We start from the raw sequence: 18,133 nt of genomic DNA, 5'->3' as shown, positions 1-18,133 counted from the left end.
GTGATCACTGTGACAGCGTGTGACTTCGATCACTCTGAAGGCGTGTGGCTGTGATCACTGTGAAGGCGTCTGGCTGTGATCACTGTGAAGGCATCTGGCTGTGATCACTGTGAATGTGTGTGGCTGTGATCACTGTGACAGCGTGTGACTGTGATCACTGTGAAGACATGTGGCTGCGATCACTATGAAGCCGTGTGACTTCGATCACTGTGAAGGTGTGTGGCTGTGATCACTGTGAAGGCGTGTGACTGTGATCACTGTGAATGTGTGTGGCTGTGATCACTGTGACAGCGTGTGACTGTGATCACTGTGAAGACGTGTGGCTGCGATCACTATGAAGCCGTGTGACTTCGATCACTGTGAAGGTGTGTGGCTGTGATCACTATGAAGGCATCTGGCTGTGATCACTGTGAAAGTGTGTGGCTGTGATCACTGTGAAGGTGTGTGACTTCGATCACTCTGAAGGCGTGTGACTGTGATCACTGTGAAGGTGTGTGACTTCGATCACTCTGAAGGCGTGTGACTGTGATCACTGTGAAGGTGTCTGGCTGTGATCACTGTGAAGGCATCTGGCTGTGATCACTGTGAAGGTGTGTGGCTGTGATCACTGTGAAGGCATCTGGCTGTGATCACTGTGAAGGTGTGTGGCTGTGATCACTGTGAAGGTGTGTGGCTGTGATCACTGTGAAGGCATCTGGCTGTGATCACTGTGAAGGTGTGTGGCTGTGATCACTGTGAATGTGTGTGGCTGTGATCACTGTGACGGCGTGTGACTGTGATCACTGTGAAGACGTGTGGCTGCGATCACTATGAAGCCGTGTGACTTCGATCACTGTGAAGGTGTCTGGCTGTGATCACTGTGAAGGCGTGTGACTGTGATCACTGTGAATGTGTGTGGCTGTGATCACTGTGACAGCGTGTGACTGTGATCACTGTGAAGACGTGTGGCTGCGATCACTATGAAGCCGTGTGACTTCGATCACTGTGAAGGTGTGTGGCTGTGATCACTATGAAGGCATCTGGCTGTGATCACTGTGAAAGTGTGTGGCTGTGATCACTGTGAAGGTGTGTGATTACTGTAAAGGCGTGGGTGCTGCAATCACTGTGAAGGCATGCGTGCTTGGGGCTCCGGGGAGGCGGTGTGAATGGCCGGCAGGCCCGCTCTTGCCCCTGCACTCAGATCGAGATGCTCTTGCCTCAGGGGTCTCTGCATGAGCAGCAGCTGGTCCTCCTGCCGCGGGTGCACACATTCTGCTCCCCACGCTCCCAGGATCCCTGCCGCGCTTCCTCATCAACCACATGTTGCCCCGAACGGATTCCCCTGGGACTCTTAGGGCGGGGGTGGGGAGAGCCTTGGCACTTTTCCAGGGAAGGATAATACCTCCTGGTCATGATGACATAGTCCTGACTTTCTGTGGCTTTTCCCTGAGTGAAGAGCAAGCAGACTTCACTCATTAGGTCTGTAGAGGTTACCTCTCTCATTGCTGCCTCACAGGTACATTAAACATGTTACATGCAAGGATATATGAGATATTTCGTTAAACACCATATGCGTGATATAGCTGAGAGCCTTACTAAGAAAAAAACGAATCTGTTAGCCTGTCCACTCCCTACTGTCACTCCAGAGCAAATGATTCAATACTGTTTCTGAAAGCTGAGCTTCTTAAAGCCATCAGAAACCCTCAGACAATAAAGAGAGGCTGTGCTATGTTTTATAGTACAAGTTGAAGCTAAGCGGTTCGTGACAGGGACAGCATGGGTGAGTTTAGGGAGAGGACAGTGGGCACCCCCAGACCCAGCGAGGTGGGGATGTATTGAGGAGAGAATGAAGTTGAGGGCGAGGGTGGCACAGCGTGCATTTCTACTGCTCCTCTTGACCTTGGCACCTTATTCAGGATGCCCAGCTCTGTGTGGTTCAGACCCTTGTCTCAGGGGAGAGTCTGGCTGCTGGTGTGCGGAGCTGTTCTTCCTGGTCGGGACAGGTTAGAGGGAAAGGTTGCTGCCCCAGCCCTGCCACAGCCCTGAGCACCAGAGCCGGCAGCAAGCGGATCACCCGGGTCAAGAACCTGTTTCCGCTGGTTGTCTATGCTTGAAATTCGGCTCTGCAATTGGAGGTTAAGGCCCCCACTCACACACATGCACACATACTCACTACATGCGGGCATAAATAATGCCTGCTCAGTACTCTTTTTGCTCCCAGCACCCTCCTTTTTGCTCCCAGCTCTCAAGAAGTAGCAGTTGGGTGTTTGTGGTCTTTTGTATCTTTTTGTCCATAATTTGCCTCAACTGCGTGTGCACACACTTATTTTAGTCCCTTAAAGTTTGGTCCCCAAAATAGCATCATTGCAATTATTTGGAATTCTTAGACTCCACCCAAGACTCCTCTGAAAGATAAAGTCTCATAAAGTATCTTTCCTGTTTTGTGGTTATATGAGAAAACACCCTTGCACCTATAAGATACAGGAAATATTTAAAGATTAAAGAGGCACAATGTCTGAAAATGTTCTAAATGTTCATAATGGAACTCTAGGTAAAGAGTGGCCCTACACAGCATGGCTCATAGTTTCATTGAGTTAGATAAGGCTGTGGTCCGTGTGATCAGATTGGTTAGTTTTCTGTGATTGTGGTTTTCAGTCTGTCTGCCCTTTGATGGAGAAGTATGCCATGTAGGGCCACTCAAGACGCACAGGTCACGGTGGAGAGTTCTGACGAAATGTGATCCACTGGAGAAGGGAATGGCGAACCACTTCAGTATTCTTACCTTGAGAATCCCATGAACATTATGAAAAGGCAAAAAGATAGGACACTGAAAGATGAGCTCCGCAGGTCGATAGGTGCCCAATATGCTACTGGAGATCAGTGGAGAAATAACTCCAGAAAGAATGAAGGGATGGAGCCAAAGCAAAAACAACACCCAGTTGTGGATGGGACTGGTAATAGAAGCAAGGTCCGATGCTGTAAAGAGCAATATTGCATAGGAACCTGGATGTTAGGTCCATGAATCAAGGCAAGTTGGAAGTGGTCAAACAGGAGATGGTAAGAATGAACATCGACATTCTAGGAATCAGCGAGCTAAAATGGACTGGAATGGGTGAATTTAACTCAGATGACCATTCTATCTACTACTGCGGGCAATAATTCCTTAGAAGAAATGGAATAGCCATCATAGTCAACAAAAGAGTCCAAAATGCAGTACTTGGATGCAGTCTCAAAACAACAGAATGATCTCTGTTCGTTTCCAAGGCAAACCATTCAATATCACAGTAGTCCCAGTCTATGCCCTGACCAATAATGCTGAAGAAGCTGAAGTTGAACAGTTCTATGAAGACCTACAAGACCTTCTAGAACTAACACCCCCAAAAGATGTCCGTTTCATTATAGGGGCTGCTGCTGCTAAGTCGCGTCAGTCATGTCTGACTCTGTGCGACCCCATAGATGGCAGACCCCCAGGCTCCTCCGTCCCTGGGATTCTCCAGGCAAGAACACTGGAGTGGGTGGCCAGTTCCTTCTCCAGTGCATGAAAGTGAAAATGAAGTTGCTTAGTCGGGTCCAACTCTTTGCAACCCCGTGGACTGTAGCCTACAAGTCTCCTCTGTCCATAGTATTTCCCAGGCAAGAGTACTGGAGTGGGTTGCCATTGCCTTCTCCTTCTTTATAGGGGACTGGAATGCAAAAGTAGGAACTTAAGAAATACCTGAAGTAATGGGCAAATTTTGCCTTGGAGTACAGAATGAAGCAGGGCAAAGGCTAATGATAGAGTTTTGCCAAGAGAACTCACTGGACATAGCAAACACCCTCTTCCAACAACACAAGAGGTGACTCTACACAAGTACATCACCAGATGGTCAACACCGAAATCAGACTGATTATATTCTTTGCAGCCAAAGATGAAGAAGCCCTATACGGTCAGCAAAAACAAGACTGGGATCTGACTATGGCTCAGATCATGAACTCCTTAATGCCAAATTCAGACTTAAATTGAAGAAAGTGGGGAAAACCACTAGACCATTCAGGTAAGACCTAAATCAAATCCCTTACAATTATACAGTGGAAGTGAGAAATAGATTTAAGGGATTAGGTCTGATAGACAGAGTGCCTGATGAACTATGAAAGGAGGTTTGTGACATTGTACAGGAGGCAGGGATCAAGACCACCTCCAAGAAAAGAATGCAAAAAGGTAAAATGGTTGTCTGAGGAGGCCTTACAAACAGCTGTGAACATAAGAGAAGTGAAAGGCAAAGGAGAAAAGCAAAGATAAACCCATTTGAATGCAGAGTTCCACAGAATAGTAAAGAGAGATAAGAAAGCCTTCCTCAGTGATCAATGCAAAGAAATAGAGGAAAACAATAGAATGGGAAAGACCAGAGATCTCTTCAAGAAAATTATAGATATCAAGGGAATGTTCCATGCAAAGATGGGCACAATAAAGGACAGAAATGGTATGGATCTAACAGAAGCAGAAGATACTAAGAAGAGGTGGCAAGAATACACAGAAGAACTATACAAAAAAGATCTTCATGACCCAGATAATCATAATGGTGTTATCATTCACCTAGAGCCAGACATCCTGGAATGTGAAGTCAAGTGGGCCTTAGAAAGCATCACTACAAACAAAGCTAGTGGAGGTGATGGAATTCCAGTTAAGCTATTTCAAATCCTAAAAGATGATGCTGTGAAAGTGCTGCACTCAATATGCCAGCAAATTTGGAAACAGCAGTGGCCACAGGACTGGAAAAGGTCAGTTTTCATTCCAATCCCAAAGAAAGGCAATGCCAAATAATGCTCAAAGTACCACACAATTGCATTCATCTCACATGCTAGCAAAATAATGCTCAAAATTCTCTAAGGTAGGCTTCAAAGTACTGTGAACCATGAACTTCCAGATGTTCAAGCTGTATTTAGAAAAGGCAGAGGAACCAGAGATCAAATTGCCAGCATCTGTTGGATCATCGAAAAAGCAAGAGAGTTCCACACAAACATCTACTTCTGCTTTATTGACTATGCCAAAGACTTTGACTGTGAGGATCACAACAAATTGTGGAAAATTCTTCAAGAGATGGGAATACCAGACCATCTGACCTGTCTCCTGAGAAATCTGTATGCAGGTCAAGAAACAACAGGTAGAAATGGACATGGAACAACAGACTGGTTCCAAATTGGGAAAGGAGTACGTCAAGGGTGTATATTGTCCCCCTGCTTATTTAACTTATATGCAGAGTACATCAAGAGAAACGCTGGGCTGGATGAAGCACAAGCTGGAATCACGATTGCCAGGAGAAATATCAATAACCTTAGATATGCAGATGACATCACCCTTATGGCAGAAAGTGAAGAAGAACCTAAGAGCCTCTTGATGAAAGTGAAAGAGGAGAGTGAAAAACCTGGCTTAAAGCTCAACATTCAGAAAACTAAGATCATGGCATCTGGTTCTATCAGTTCATGGCAAATAGATGGGGAAATAGTGACAGACTTTATTTTCTTGGGCTCCAAAATCACTGCATATGGTGACTACAGCCATGAAATTAAAAGACGCTTGCTCCTTGGAAGAAAAGCTATGACCAACCTAGACAGCATATTAAAAAGCAGAGACATTACTTTGTCAACAAAGGTCCATCTCGTCAAGGCTATGGTTTTTCCAGTAGTCGTGTATGGATGTGAGAATTGATGCTTTTGAATTGTGGTGCTGGAAGAGGCTCTTGAGAGTCCCTTAAACTTCAAAGTGATCCAGCCAGTCCAGCCTAAAGGAGATCAGTCCTGAATATTCATTGGAAGGACTGATGTTGAAGCTGAAACTCCAATACTTTGGCCACCTGATGCAAAGAGATGACTCTTTGGAAGAGACCTTAATGCTGGGAAGATTGAGGGCAGTAGGAGAAGGGGACGACAGAGGATGAGATGGTTGGATGGCATCACTGACTCAATGGAAATGAGTTTGAGCAAGCTTAGGTGACGCTGGAGGACTGAGAAGCTGGTGTGTTGCAGTCCATGGGGTCACAAAGAGTCGGACACGACTGAGCGACTGAACTGATATATAATAGGTAAACAGCAAGGGGCTATCATATAGCACAGGGAACTATACTCAACATCTTGTAATAACCTATAATGGAGAAGAATCTGAAAAGAATATATAGAGAGAACTGAATCACTTTGCTGTACACCTGGAACTACTACAGCACTGTAAATTAAATATACTTCAAGTTTTTAAGAAAGCACTAAATCCATTGGCTGGGTGTCTGATTTTCTCTAATTACTAGTAATCTTCCAATGGGCTCGCCGCCTGGTTTTGTTACAGGCTCCCGTACATCCTGGCTCTTCCCTCCGTGTTCAGAGCAGTCCCTTGGAGCTCTCTGAGATGCTGTCTCCTGGGCTTGAGCTCCTCAGAAAAATCTGATGAATAAAACTTAATTCTCAACTTCTAAGTTGTGCATTTTTTTCAGTCAACATGAACTGGCCTCAAAAGATTAACAAAACAAATACCTACCTGTCCCTGAGGCTGGGCGAGGAGTGAGTGGGAATTTGGTCATCTGTTTGCCAACATCATCAACTCAAAGGATTCAAGTAGGACACAGGGAAAATGGTACTCAGAGACTGCAGCTGCCCAAGAAAGTGATAGATCTGCAACGCAGAAATAAGGTTTTGCTTTTTTTTTTTTTAATTACTCCTTCTGGCCATTTTTATTCCTGAGATATGATCACTCATAATGACCCAGTCCATTCTTCCTCTGGTGCTTGAGTTTCCTCTACCCCAGCCTCATTAAGGGAGGATTCCATCTCTGTCAAAATCTCCAAGTGATTGAGTAACTTGCAGTCCTGAGTTTGAGGGGGTGAGTCATACTCCCCGCGTAGAGAACTTGAAAACTCAAAGATCACAGAGATCATCCAGCTCGAATGAACTGGAGGCCCTAGGAGGCAAACAGCTTCTACTATCAAGCACAGCTGGGTGACAGCCAGTCAGGACTAAAGCCACAGTTCTCTGGCTCCCAGTACTCAATCCAGTAAAACCCAGATACAGCAGAGAGGAGGAAGGCCAACGAGGGAAACCTGATGGAGGCCAACTTCGTTCTCGATGGCAAGTCTAGTGCTGGGAAACATTGTTCCTTGTTGTCCAATCACTAAGTCATGTCCAACTCTTTGCAACCCCATGGACTACAGCACCCCAGGCCCCTCTGTCCTTCACTGTCTCCCAGAATTTGCTCAAATTCATGTCAGTTGAGTCAGTGATGCTGACTAACCATCGCATCATCTGCCACCCTCTTCTCCTTTTGCCTTCAATCTTTCCCAGCATCAGGGTCTCTTCCAAAGAGTCGGCTCTTCCCATCCAGTGGCCAAAGTATTGGAGCTTCAGCTTCATCATCAGTCTTTCCAATGAATATTCGGACTGATTTCCTTCAGGATGGACTTGATTTGATCTCCTTGCTATCCAAGTGGGTCTCAAGAGTCTTCTCCAGACTCTTTGAAAGCATCAATTCTTCGGCACTCAGCCTTCTTTATGGTTCAACTCTCACAACCATACATGATTACTGAAAAAGCCATAGCTTTCACTAGATGGATCTTTGTCAGGAAAGTGATGTCTCTGCCTTTAATATGCTGTCTAGGTTTGACATAGCTTTTCTTCCAAGGAGCAAGAGTCTTAATTTCATGGCTGTAGTCACTGTCCACAGTGAGTTTGGAGCCCAGAAAATAAAGTTTGTCACTGTTTCCACTGTTTCCCCATCTATTTGCCATGAAGTGATGGGACCAGATGCCATGATCTTAGTTATTCTATGTTGAGTTTAGAGCCAGCTTTTTCACTGTCCTCTTTCTCCCTCATCAAGAGACTCCTTAGTTCTTCTTGCTCTCCACCATTAGAGTGCTGTCATCTGCATATCTGAGGCTGTTGATATTTCTCCCCTCAGTCTTCATTCCAGAGTATGATTCATCCATCCTGGCATTTCACATGATGTACTCTGCTTATACGTTAAGTAAACAGGGTGGCAATATGCAGCCTTGTCATACTCTTTTCCCAATTTTGAACCAGTCCGTTGTTCCATATCTGGTTCTTACTGCTGGGCACCATATATGAATATTATTATTGAAACCTTATTGATGCAGGCACTGAGGTTCAGAGTGGCTAAGTTCACACACACACACAGAGGTTTAATTATTATATTCAAACCTCAATGTGCTGAATTCCAAAGCCCACATTCTGTCCACTGTAACACTTTGCCTTATGAAAGGACAATAGAAATCACAGTACAGCACATATTTTGATGATAAATTAGCATTTCCAATGAATGTTAGGAGTTTATAGATTTCTCAGTAACTCGCTTGGTCATAGGGCATAATTTCATAACATAATTTCATGAGCAGTTAGTAGGGACTGATTACTAAATGATTAGCCCTAGGTTACAAGGACAAGTCCACGTGAAGGAGATTTCCTTCCAAATGGCCTTCACACTAAGTAGACTATGTTTTAAATTTAAAGGTACTCTACACCCTCAATCTTCTTGGCTTTTCATACTGTTCATGGAGTTCTCAAGGCAAGAATACTGGAGTGGGTTGCCATCCCTTTCTCAAGGGGATCTTCCTGACCCAGGGATCGAACCTGCATCTCTTACATCTCCTGCATTGGCACTTGGGTTCTTTACCATCTGAGCCAGGGGATAGTTTAGGAAGAATTACTATGAACAAAGCTAGTGGAGGTGATGGAATTCTAGCTGAGTTATTTCAAATCCTAAAAGATGGTGCTGTTACAGTGTTGCATGCAATATACCAGCAAATTTGGAAAACTCAGCAGTGGCCACAGGACTGGAAAAGGTCAGTTTTCATTCCAATCCCAAAGAAAGGCAATGCCAAAGAATGCTCCAACTACTGCACAGTTGTGCTCATTTCACACGCTAGCAAGGTAATGCTCAAGATTCTCCAAGCCAGGCTTCAACAGTGTGTGAACTGAGAACTTCCAGATGTACAATCTGGATTTAGAAGAGGCAGAGGAACCAGATATCAAATTTCTAACATCCATTGGATCATAGAAAAAGCTAGGAAATTCCAGAAAAATATCTACTTCTGCTTCATGGACTACGCTAAAGCCTTTGACTGTGTGGATCACAACAAAGTGTGGACAATTCGTAAAGAGTTGGGAATCCCAGCCCACATTACCTGCCTCCTGAGAAACCTGTACGCAGGTCAAAAAGTAACAGTTAGGACTGCACATGGAACAACAGACTAGTTCCAAATTGGGAAAGGAATACGTCAAGGCTGTATATTGTCCCCCTGCTTATTTAACTTATATGCAGAGTGCCTCATGTGAAATGCCAGGCTGGATGAAGCACAAGCTGAAATCAAAATTACTAGGAGAAATATCAACAACCTCAGATATCCAAATAATACCACCCTAATGGCAGAAACCAAAGGGGAACTAAAGAGCCTCTTGAGGGTGAAAGAAGAGTGAAACCGGCTGGCTTAAAACTCAACATTCAAAACCTTAAAATGAAACTTTCGGTGTTTTATGACTAGTTTGAATCTATAGATAAGTTTGGGGGAAAGAGTGACATATGAGCAGTAATGACTCCAGTGATTCTTTTGTTCCCTCCATATATCATTATGGATAGTTTCAATTGCTGTGTCTTTAGCTTCTGTTCCTTTGCAATGTCTCATTTACTGTTAATCACATCCAGTGTATTTTTCATTTTAGATATAGTTTTTCATGGCTATAAACTCCATATGGATCTTCTTTATATCTTCCATTTTCCTCCTCATTATAATCACATGTTCCTCTATCTCTTACACATGTGGAGTAAAATGATAATTATTTAACATTCTTGCTCGCAGGTTCTAACATCTCTGCATTTACTTACTTATAAAGAGAAACCTTATTGGCAAGAATTATTACAATAAGAGGCTTCCCAGGTGGCTTAGATGGTAAAGAATCTGCCTGCAATGCTGGAGACCCAGGTTCGGTCCCTGGATCGGGAAGATCCCTTGGCAAAGGAAACAGATAACCATTCCAGTATTCCTGCCTGGAGAATTCCATGAACAGAGGAGCCTGAGAGGTTACAGTCCATGTGGTTGCAAAGAGTCAGACAAGACTGAGCAAGACACACACACACACGCATGCACACACATTACAAGAAGGGGAAAAGCATTCTTGCAATAGGAAAACTATTTTCAGCATAGGCTTGCAGGTGTCTCCTCTGTGTCTAACTGTTCTGATGTGTGTTTTTCTATTTTCCTGATCCTTTACATACTTATCATGTATTGGATTGTAGACAATTTGAATCATAGGCTAGTTGCTAGGTTTTGTCATACATATTTATAATGCTGTATCTTGTCCTGGTGCCTGGTTGTTATTGAATCAGGTGGATACTGTCAAGGCTTGCTTTTGACCAGATTAGGGTGAATCTAGAAGAGGCAAGGCTGAATTTCATCCCCTCCTAAGCCTGAGCATCTTACCCGATGCCCTATGTTATGAGATATTTCCATGTCAGCTCATAAGAACACAAAGTATTCCCAGCCTTGTGGGACCTAGGGGAAATTTCCCACCTACTCGTTTCCTGCGGTCTTCCCCTAGGTTAAAGTCTAAGGGAGTTTCCCCTCCACCGATCAGTACTGAGCCAGAGTCTAGGAGGCTGCTCTTCCCCAAGAATTCTCCAGATATCCCTCCCTCTCTCTGTCCGTCTGTCTGTCTCTCTCTCTGAAGCTCCGCCCGTGTCTCCCCAGCCTCCAGTCTCTGTAGCACAGCTCAGTGAGACCCTGTGCCCAGGTCAGGCTCTATTTCCCTGAGCTGCGGCCTTCACATGGTGAGTTGATTCAGTCCTAAGGCTCATATTTTCTGTTCTCTTCTGTGGGATCGTATTTCTACAGTGCCTGATGTCCAACACATGAAAGCTGTTTCATTTACTTTGTTCGGTTTTGTCATTGCTTGAGGAGGGAAGGTATATAGTCACATTCTGTTTCTCTGTCTCGGCCAGAAGTGTATTTACTGTTTGAAAACCACATTTTATCCAATCCTGGCCTGGAGCATGGCAGTCATGCATGGCAGGTTTTAAGAAAACATCTACTCAGAATACCTCTTCAGCACCTTCATGAGAAAAGAGCTTCCTACAGAGGCCGCTCGCCCAAAGGTGAGGAATGTAACCAACCTTGTTGCTGTTGTTCAGTCCCTCAGTCGCGTCCGACTCTTCGACCCCATGGACTGCACACACCAGGCCTCCCTGTCCATCACCAACTCCTAAAGCTTGCTCTAACTCATGTCCATCAAGTCGGTGATGCCATCCAACCATCTCATCCTCTGTCGCCCCCTTCTCCTCCTGCCCTCAATCTTTCCCAGCATCAGGGTCTTTTCCAATGAGTCAACCCTTCGCATGAGGTGGCCAAAGTATTGGAGTTTCAGCTTCAGCATCAGTCCTTCCAATGAACACCCAGGACTGACCTCCTTTAGGATGGACTGGTTGGATTTCCTTGAAGTCCAAGGGACTCTCAAGAGTCTTCTCCAACACCACAGCCAAAAGCATCAATTCTTCAGCACTCAGCTTTCTTTATGGTCCAACTCTCACATCCATACATGACTACTGGAAAGATCATAGCCTTGACTAGATGGACCTTTGTCAGCAAGGTAATGTCTCTGCTTTTTAATATGCTGTCTAGGTTGGTCATAGCTTTTCTTCCAAGGAGTAAGCGTCTTTTAATCTCATGGTGCTGTCACCATCTGCGTTGATTTTGGAGCCTAAGAAAATAAAGTCTGTTGCTGTTTCCAATGTTTTCCCATCTATTTGCCATGAAGTGATGGGACTGGATACCATGATCTTAGTTTTTTGAATGTTGACTTTTAAGCCAGCTTTTTCACTCTCCTCTTTCACTTTCATCAAGAGGCTCTTTAGTTCCTCTTCACTTTCTGCCATAAGGGTGGTGTCATCTGCATATCTGAAGTTATTGATATTTCTCCCGGCAATCTTGATTCCAGCTTGTGCTTCACCCAGCCTGGCATTTTGCATGATAGATAAAAATACAAGTAGTAAATTAGACAAGAAGAGGCAGTGGAGGAATATGTTTCAGATGAAGGAAGAAGACAAAACCCAGAAAAAGAACTGAGTGACATGGAGATAGGCAATCTACCCTAAAAAAATTTCAGTGTAGTGACTGTAAAGATGATCAAGGAACTTGGAAGGAGAGTGGATACACAAAACCAGAAGTTGGAAATATTTAGCAAAGAGTTTAAAAATATAAGGAACAACCAAACAGAGATGAAGAATATAATAACTAAAATGAAAAATACACTAGAAGGAATCAATAGTAGACTAAATGATGCAAAAGATCAAATCAGTGAGCTAGAAGACAGTGGAGATCACTGCCACTGAACAGAAAAAAGAATGAAAAGGAGCAATCCAGTGTCCTCAAAGATAGAAAGATATTTTATGGAAACAAATGTCTAGACTTAGATGGGTTTATTTGGATACTCTTTTAACATGCTGATTGCCATATTGTTTGAGGCAGGTGGTAAAGAAATATGCAGGACACCCCAAGATTCATGCCCAGGCCTGTCCAGAGCCTTCAGGTTTCCAGACCCCGAGTGTCATCACTCAACCGTCATTTGTCCTGACAACGGTCATGTAACTTTCTCATCTGTTTTAATTGCAGCGTTTCCTGTCTAGGGTAAGCAGTAACACTATAGCAAGGACTTCTGTAAAGAAAAGTTAACACAATGCACATGAAAAAGCTTTATAGCTGCTGCATGTTATATGCTTAGAGATAAGTGGTTTAGTATCCCTAAGTCTAATACCTTGGGTAATGTGGTAAAAACATGAGATTAGGGGTCAGGAGAGTGTATGAATTACAAGTGAGATTCAGCCACTCAGTGGATGATACTGGGCAAATCTCATCAACACTGTGGATTTTTGTTTCCTATTTTTTTAAAATGCAGATAAAAATACATGCACCTGTGAAAACAGATATGAAAAGGAGTGTGGAAATACAAGTTAAAGAACTGACTCAAGATTCCAGATGGAGGCCAGTAATCATTTGCCTAAGCTTCATTATGTGATTAAATTAACTCTACTTACAGTAATAGAAAAAGTAATCTGTTGATGCTCCAGATTGTGTTGAGGATTTTCTGTAAGCTGAGAAGGAGAAGGACCAAGACCAGGGTGAAATAAAAGTCTAAGAAACTGCCCCTTATAACACATGTGTGAAATGTCAGCCAGAAGAGCATATGGGGCAGAATCAGCCCAGAGTCAACAAACTGGAATGATCCTAACTCAGGCTTGTTATTGGTCGGAGCTAGATTATGTAAACTTGGCTGGTTGACCTTTGGTTCCATCCTGATTTTTTGCTGAGTAGTGTGCAAATGTGAGTGTTACTCAAGCAGAAGGCATTTGGGGGGCGGAGAAGGTAGAGGAGGGGCTTTGGGGACTGGAAGCGACAGAGAGCTATGACCTTTGCAAGAGGGGAGGGCCTCACATAAAGAGGGCAAATGACTGCCACAGTCTAACGTTCCAGTCCCATCCTCCAAAATACCAGGGATGTGGGACAATGGTTCTTTCAAAACTGTGAATAGGAACTCTCAAACTCAAAGATGAAAAGAAAACCAGCAATGACCAAAGAACTGACAAGGAAAGAAAGGCATGAAACTCAGCCTGTGGGTGAATTCACACCTGCTGAAACAGACATAGGGCAAGTGGGAGATTTTAGGAAAGTGTAGTCGTTGATTTATATTATATTCACAAAAGGAATCAACCTCTAATCAATCTCTAATTTTGGAAATCAAGTACTGGAACTTTGAATAGAAATCTCAGTCGAGGTTCTGAGTAGCAAAGTGGACACAGCCAATAGATAATTAGAAAGCTACGAAGTTCTGGTAGACGGTATATGTCACAACATCACATAGAATGGAGACGGGATGGAAAATATGAAAGAAAATACAGGAAAACTGAACAACATTGACAAGTTTGGACATTCATCCGAGTGGCATCCCAAACAGTGAGGACAGAGAGTGGCGTTAAGAAAACAGCGTAGAAGGAAGAGGACATGGTGGCAGAAGCGTCAGAAGATGCGGCGGATTCCCCAAATGAGAAAGGGCTTAAGACTGAAGTAACTCACTTAAAACTGAGTGTGAAAAGAACTCCTCAGATGTATTACTGTGAAATTTCTCAGTACCAGAGAGAAGACAAGACCCTACAAGGTTTCAGAGAGAGGGGATAACCTGGTTATGATGAGAAGAGTAAGAATCTTCCTAATTTCAGACTTCTCATTAACAACCCCAGACACTTAGTAAAACAGGGAATGGTACCATGGAGAGTCTCAGAAAAGGTCTTAAATCCACCATCATAAAAATGGGAAAATAGGCTCTAATTAAAAGAACGAATTAAAGAAATAGTTGGACATACAAAAACTTAAGATATTTAATACACAGATTCTCTCTCTTAAAATGTGTTATTAATCTGTGATGTGTGGGTCAATATTTCATTCATTTTATTGCTGAGTGGTATTCAATAACGTCCCATTCTATGTGGGTCTGATCCCTTCATTGGCAGCTCCAGGTCACAGGAAATAGCTCCATCAGTACTAAATCCCAATATTTTACAATCTGACCTAGGTAAATGTTGAAAAGCCAGAGCTATCTATAGTACAATCTGAGCTGTCTTCAATAGGAGCATGCTACATTTTCTCATCAACTTCATGACCAATCCCTGCACGAGCTATAAAGCAGGTGATTCTGGGAAAGAAATCTGAGAATGACTTCCTTGGAGCCTCTGGGAGGAACTCTGTGAGTATTCCTGATGACCAATTCCTCTGAAAGGCTCCATGGACTGATCTTCAAATAATAAGAACTAGAAAAGCATCAAAAGTCTTAAAATTCACTTTTTAGTGAGTCTGTGAAAGTAGATGGTTCACAAAATTGCCTCAAAACAAAACCCAAACCAGAAATCTACATAAATTAGTCAGCTTCCACCAAAGACCATTGAACCAAATTCTCCCAGATGTCTCCAGCTACTAATAGTACTATCCTGTTTATATAATTTTGTCCTTTGTTGTTTAGATTGCATTATTCTTTTTTCCAGGTTAAGGTTATGCAATTCTAATTTTCCACAAAATGTTTCCCTTGCCACGTGCTAAGTCACTTAAGTCGTGTCCAACTCTTTGCGACCCTATGGACTGTAGCCTACCAGGCTTCTCTGTCCATAGGATTCTCCAGGCAAGAATACTGGGGTGGGTTGCCATTTCCTTCTCCAGGGGCTCTTCCCCACCCAGGGTTCGAACCCACATCTCTTATGTCCCCTGCAGTGGCAGGCAAGTTCACCACTAGCGCCATGTGGGGGGTTGGCGTAACTACAAATAATAACTTGGTTAGGTTTTAAAGACAATCCTATCCTGACTAGAAATTACTTCTTCAAGTCATTGCTGGTTCAGTCAACTTAAAAAATTTCTGCATTTGATAGTTCCTAAAAAAAGAGTCCATAAATAATGGACATATATTCTACTGATGCTACTAAATTTAACAAGGATATTCTGATCAACTAGATTTTAGGAATGTTAGAAAGACACCGTTAATAAACATTCATGGAATATTTTCTGGAACACTTTTTTTTCACTGCACCCTACAGGGTGTGGAATTGTAGCTCCCCAACCAGCGATGGAATCCATGCCCCTTGCATTGGAAGAGCAATGTCTTAACCAGTGGATCACCAGGAAAGTCCCTGGAACAATACTTGTGGTAAGTCTTGTTGATAAGACTTGATCAAATTTGTTCAAGATCATAAAAATATTATCTTTCAACCTAACCATTTCAATCACTCCATCCTCAGCCAGACTAGCCCTTGGTCAGTGTTCAGAGGTATGTCGTGTAGTAATGTGTGTGCATGCTAAGTTGCTTCAGTCATGTCCGACTCTTTGTGACCCTATTGACTGTAGCCCACCAGGCTCCTCTGTCCATGGGATTTCCAATTTCTTACACATAGAAAAAAAAAGGATGGTACTAAACTGTGTTATATTAATTTTACCAATAATGATGCTTTGGGGGGGGACTTGACTACAAAAAGTAAATATCCTTGTGCTGTGAAGACAGATGTACACATATTCCTGAGAATTGGGAACTGTTTTTCGTGACATAACCCACACATAGAGAACTTACTGAATTAGTCCTTTTAACACACCTCATAAGAGGCTCCTGGGTTCTTATCCTATGAGGGAATCAGGTTCTTCTCTAAGTCAGGACTGTGGGAATCTTAGACCATTCCTGTGTATTTCTTCCCCAACCCCCTCAGTAGACTACAGGTCTTTCCAAAGAGTCTGGAACTGTCAGGTATACCTGGAGCTATGCTTGCTAGCTAACGGGACACCTCTAGCCTGAGGTTGTCATAATGAACACACTTCAGTCTATGCAACCATGTCAAATTAGTTTATGTTCTTTAGCCCACAGTTTGAATTTTCTTTGGCTGACTGGTAAGAGTCTGTGCCATTGCAAACACACAGGATTAACACCAAAAGTGCACTGGAGCCATCTATATGTAAGATAAAATTTCCGCAGATTTCAATGCTTTTACAACAAGAAACTGTTTCTTTCAGATCACTGATAAGTGAAAGTGAAAGTCACTCTGTCGTGTCTGACTCTCTGCGACCCCATGGACTATACCATCCATGGAATTCTCCAGGCCAGGATACTGGAGTGGGTCACCTTTCCCTTCTCAGGGGATCTTCCAACTCAGGGATCAAACCCAGGTCTCCCGCACTGCAGGCACATTCTCTACCAGCTGAGCCACAAGGGAAGCCCTATCCCTGATAAGATAAAAGTAATTTGCCTCCATGCTTTTATCTCTGTTTGCAAGATATATTATGTATGCTAAGCTATCTGACTGCCGATAATTTTTTAAAATTTCTTTATGTGGTTTTTTTAAATATTTATTTGCCTATTTGGTCACGTTGGGTCCTAGTTGCAACACGAGGGATCTTGGCTGCCTTATTCAGGGTCTTCACTGCAGTGCGCTGTCTCTCGGGTCGTGTGGGCTTAGTTCCTACCCGGGGATTGAGCCTGAAGCTTCCCCTGCATTGCAAGTGGATTCTTAACCACTGGACCCCGAGGGAGATCCCTTGATAATGTTTAAACATGAATTGTTTTCCTTGAATATCAGGAAATCCAAGTGAAGGCAAAACCCTATCTAACACTGTACAGGAGCATCTTCACTTATATAATGAGCTAGTTACAAAGAGCCACCTTGAGTCCACATGAACGAGGACTCTGGTGGGGATGTTTATAAGAAAAACGACTGTGCGGGACTGTTTAGGATGGGGTGGTAGGACAACATGCCGCCTCTTTCTGACATTCTTCTCTTCAGCGCCTCACATTAGAATGATGGTATCAAAAGGGATCGGCTCTATAACCACAGGGGAGAAAGGCTTTCACGCAATATTTTGAGAGACACAGTTACTGAGGCAGTTTACGCTATATGTGGGTGATTTTGTTTTGCTTTCTTTCACTTAAGAGACATTGACATACATTTTGTATTTGTCAGGTACTTCCCTGAGCAGCTCACAAACGTTTGTTGTTTAACTTAACAAAACAGAAACCCGGTAAGTGAGTGTAGGCAGTGTTATTGATCTCACCTACAGATAAGGAAAGGAGGCAAAGAGGGATTATCTGATTCGGTCATAGGCACATGACTGGTAAATGGTAGGACTGCAAACCCTGAGTTACAGCAACAGCAGAGCATGTGACCCCGAAGGAGGGCCCAGAGGTCCAGGAGAGCGGCACCTGCTCCCCGAGCCTTCTCCCTGCTTTTTTAAAGAGAAAAGGTCCACATTAGGTCAACACTGACAGCTCCAACTTAGCTGTTTCTGTAGAAAAACTACCAAAACACACTTTGCAGCTCCTGGCTGGACGTGTCAGGACAACGAGCATTTCACGTTCTGGAAAAGCCTGCTGCTTCTCGTTGGTTCCTGGGGACTCTTCTCTGTGGCGACAACTTTCCAGGTGAGGACTCACCTCAGCGGAGAGAATCACTGCTCTGTGATACTCACCTCCTCCCTTTTCTTCCCACAAGAGGGCAGGAAAAATCAAATGCTCCTGTTGGTTTTAGACAGGAAGTGCCAAGCTTATTGACTGATATTTAATAACAAAGGGGAGGGAGTCTATCTGATTTGAGAAATAATGCATTGCCTCTACT

This window comes from Giraffa tippelskirchi, chromosome 11 (assembly GCF_054371585.1).
Source record: "Giraffa tippelskirchi isolate mGirTip1 chromosome 11, T2T-mGirTip1v1.2.pri, whole genome shotgun sequence".
In the NCBI taxonomy this organism is placed as follows: Eukaryota; Metazoa; Chordata; class Mammalia; order Artiodactyla; family Giraffidae; genus Giraffa; species Giraffa tippelskirchi.
The sequence above is the reverse complement of the archived record's forward strand: the minus strand, read 5'-3'. Positions refer to the sequence as shown.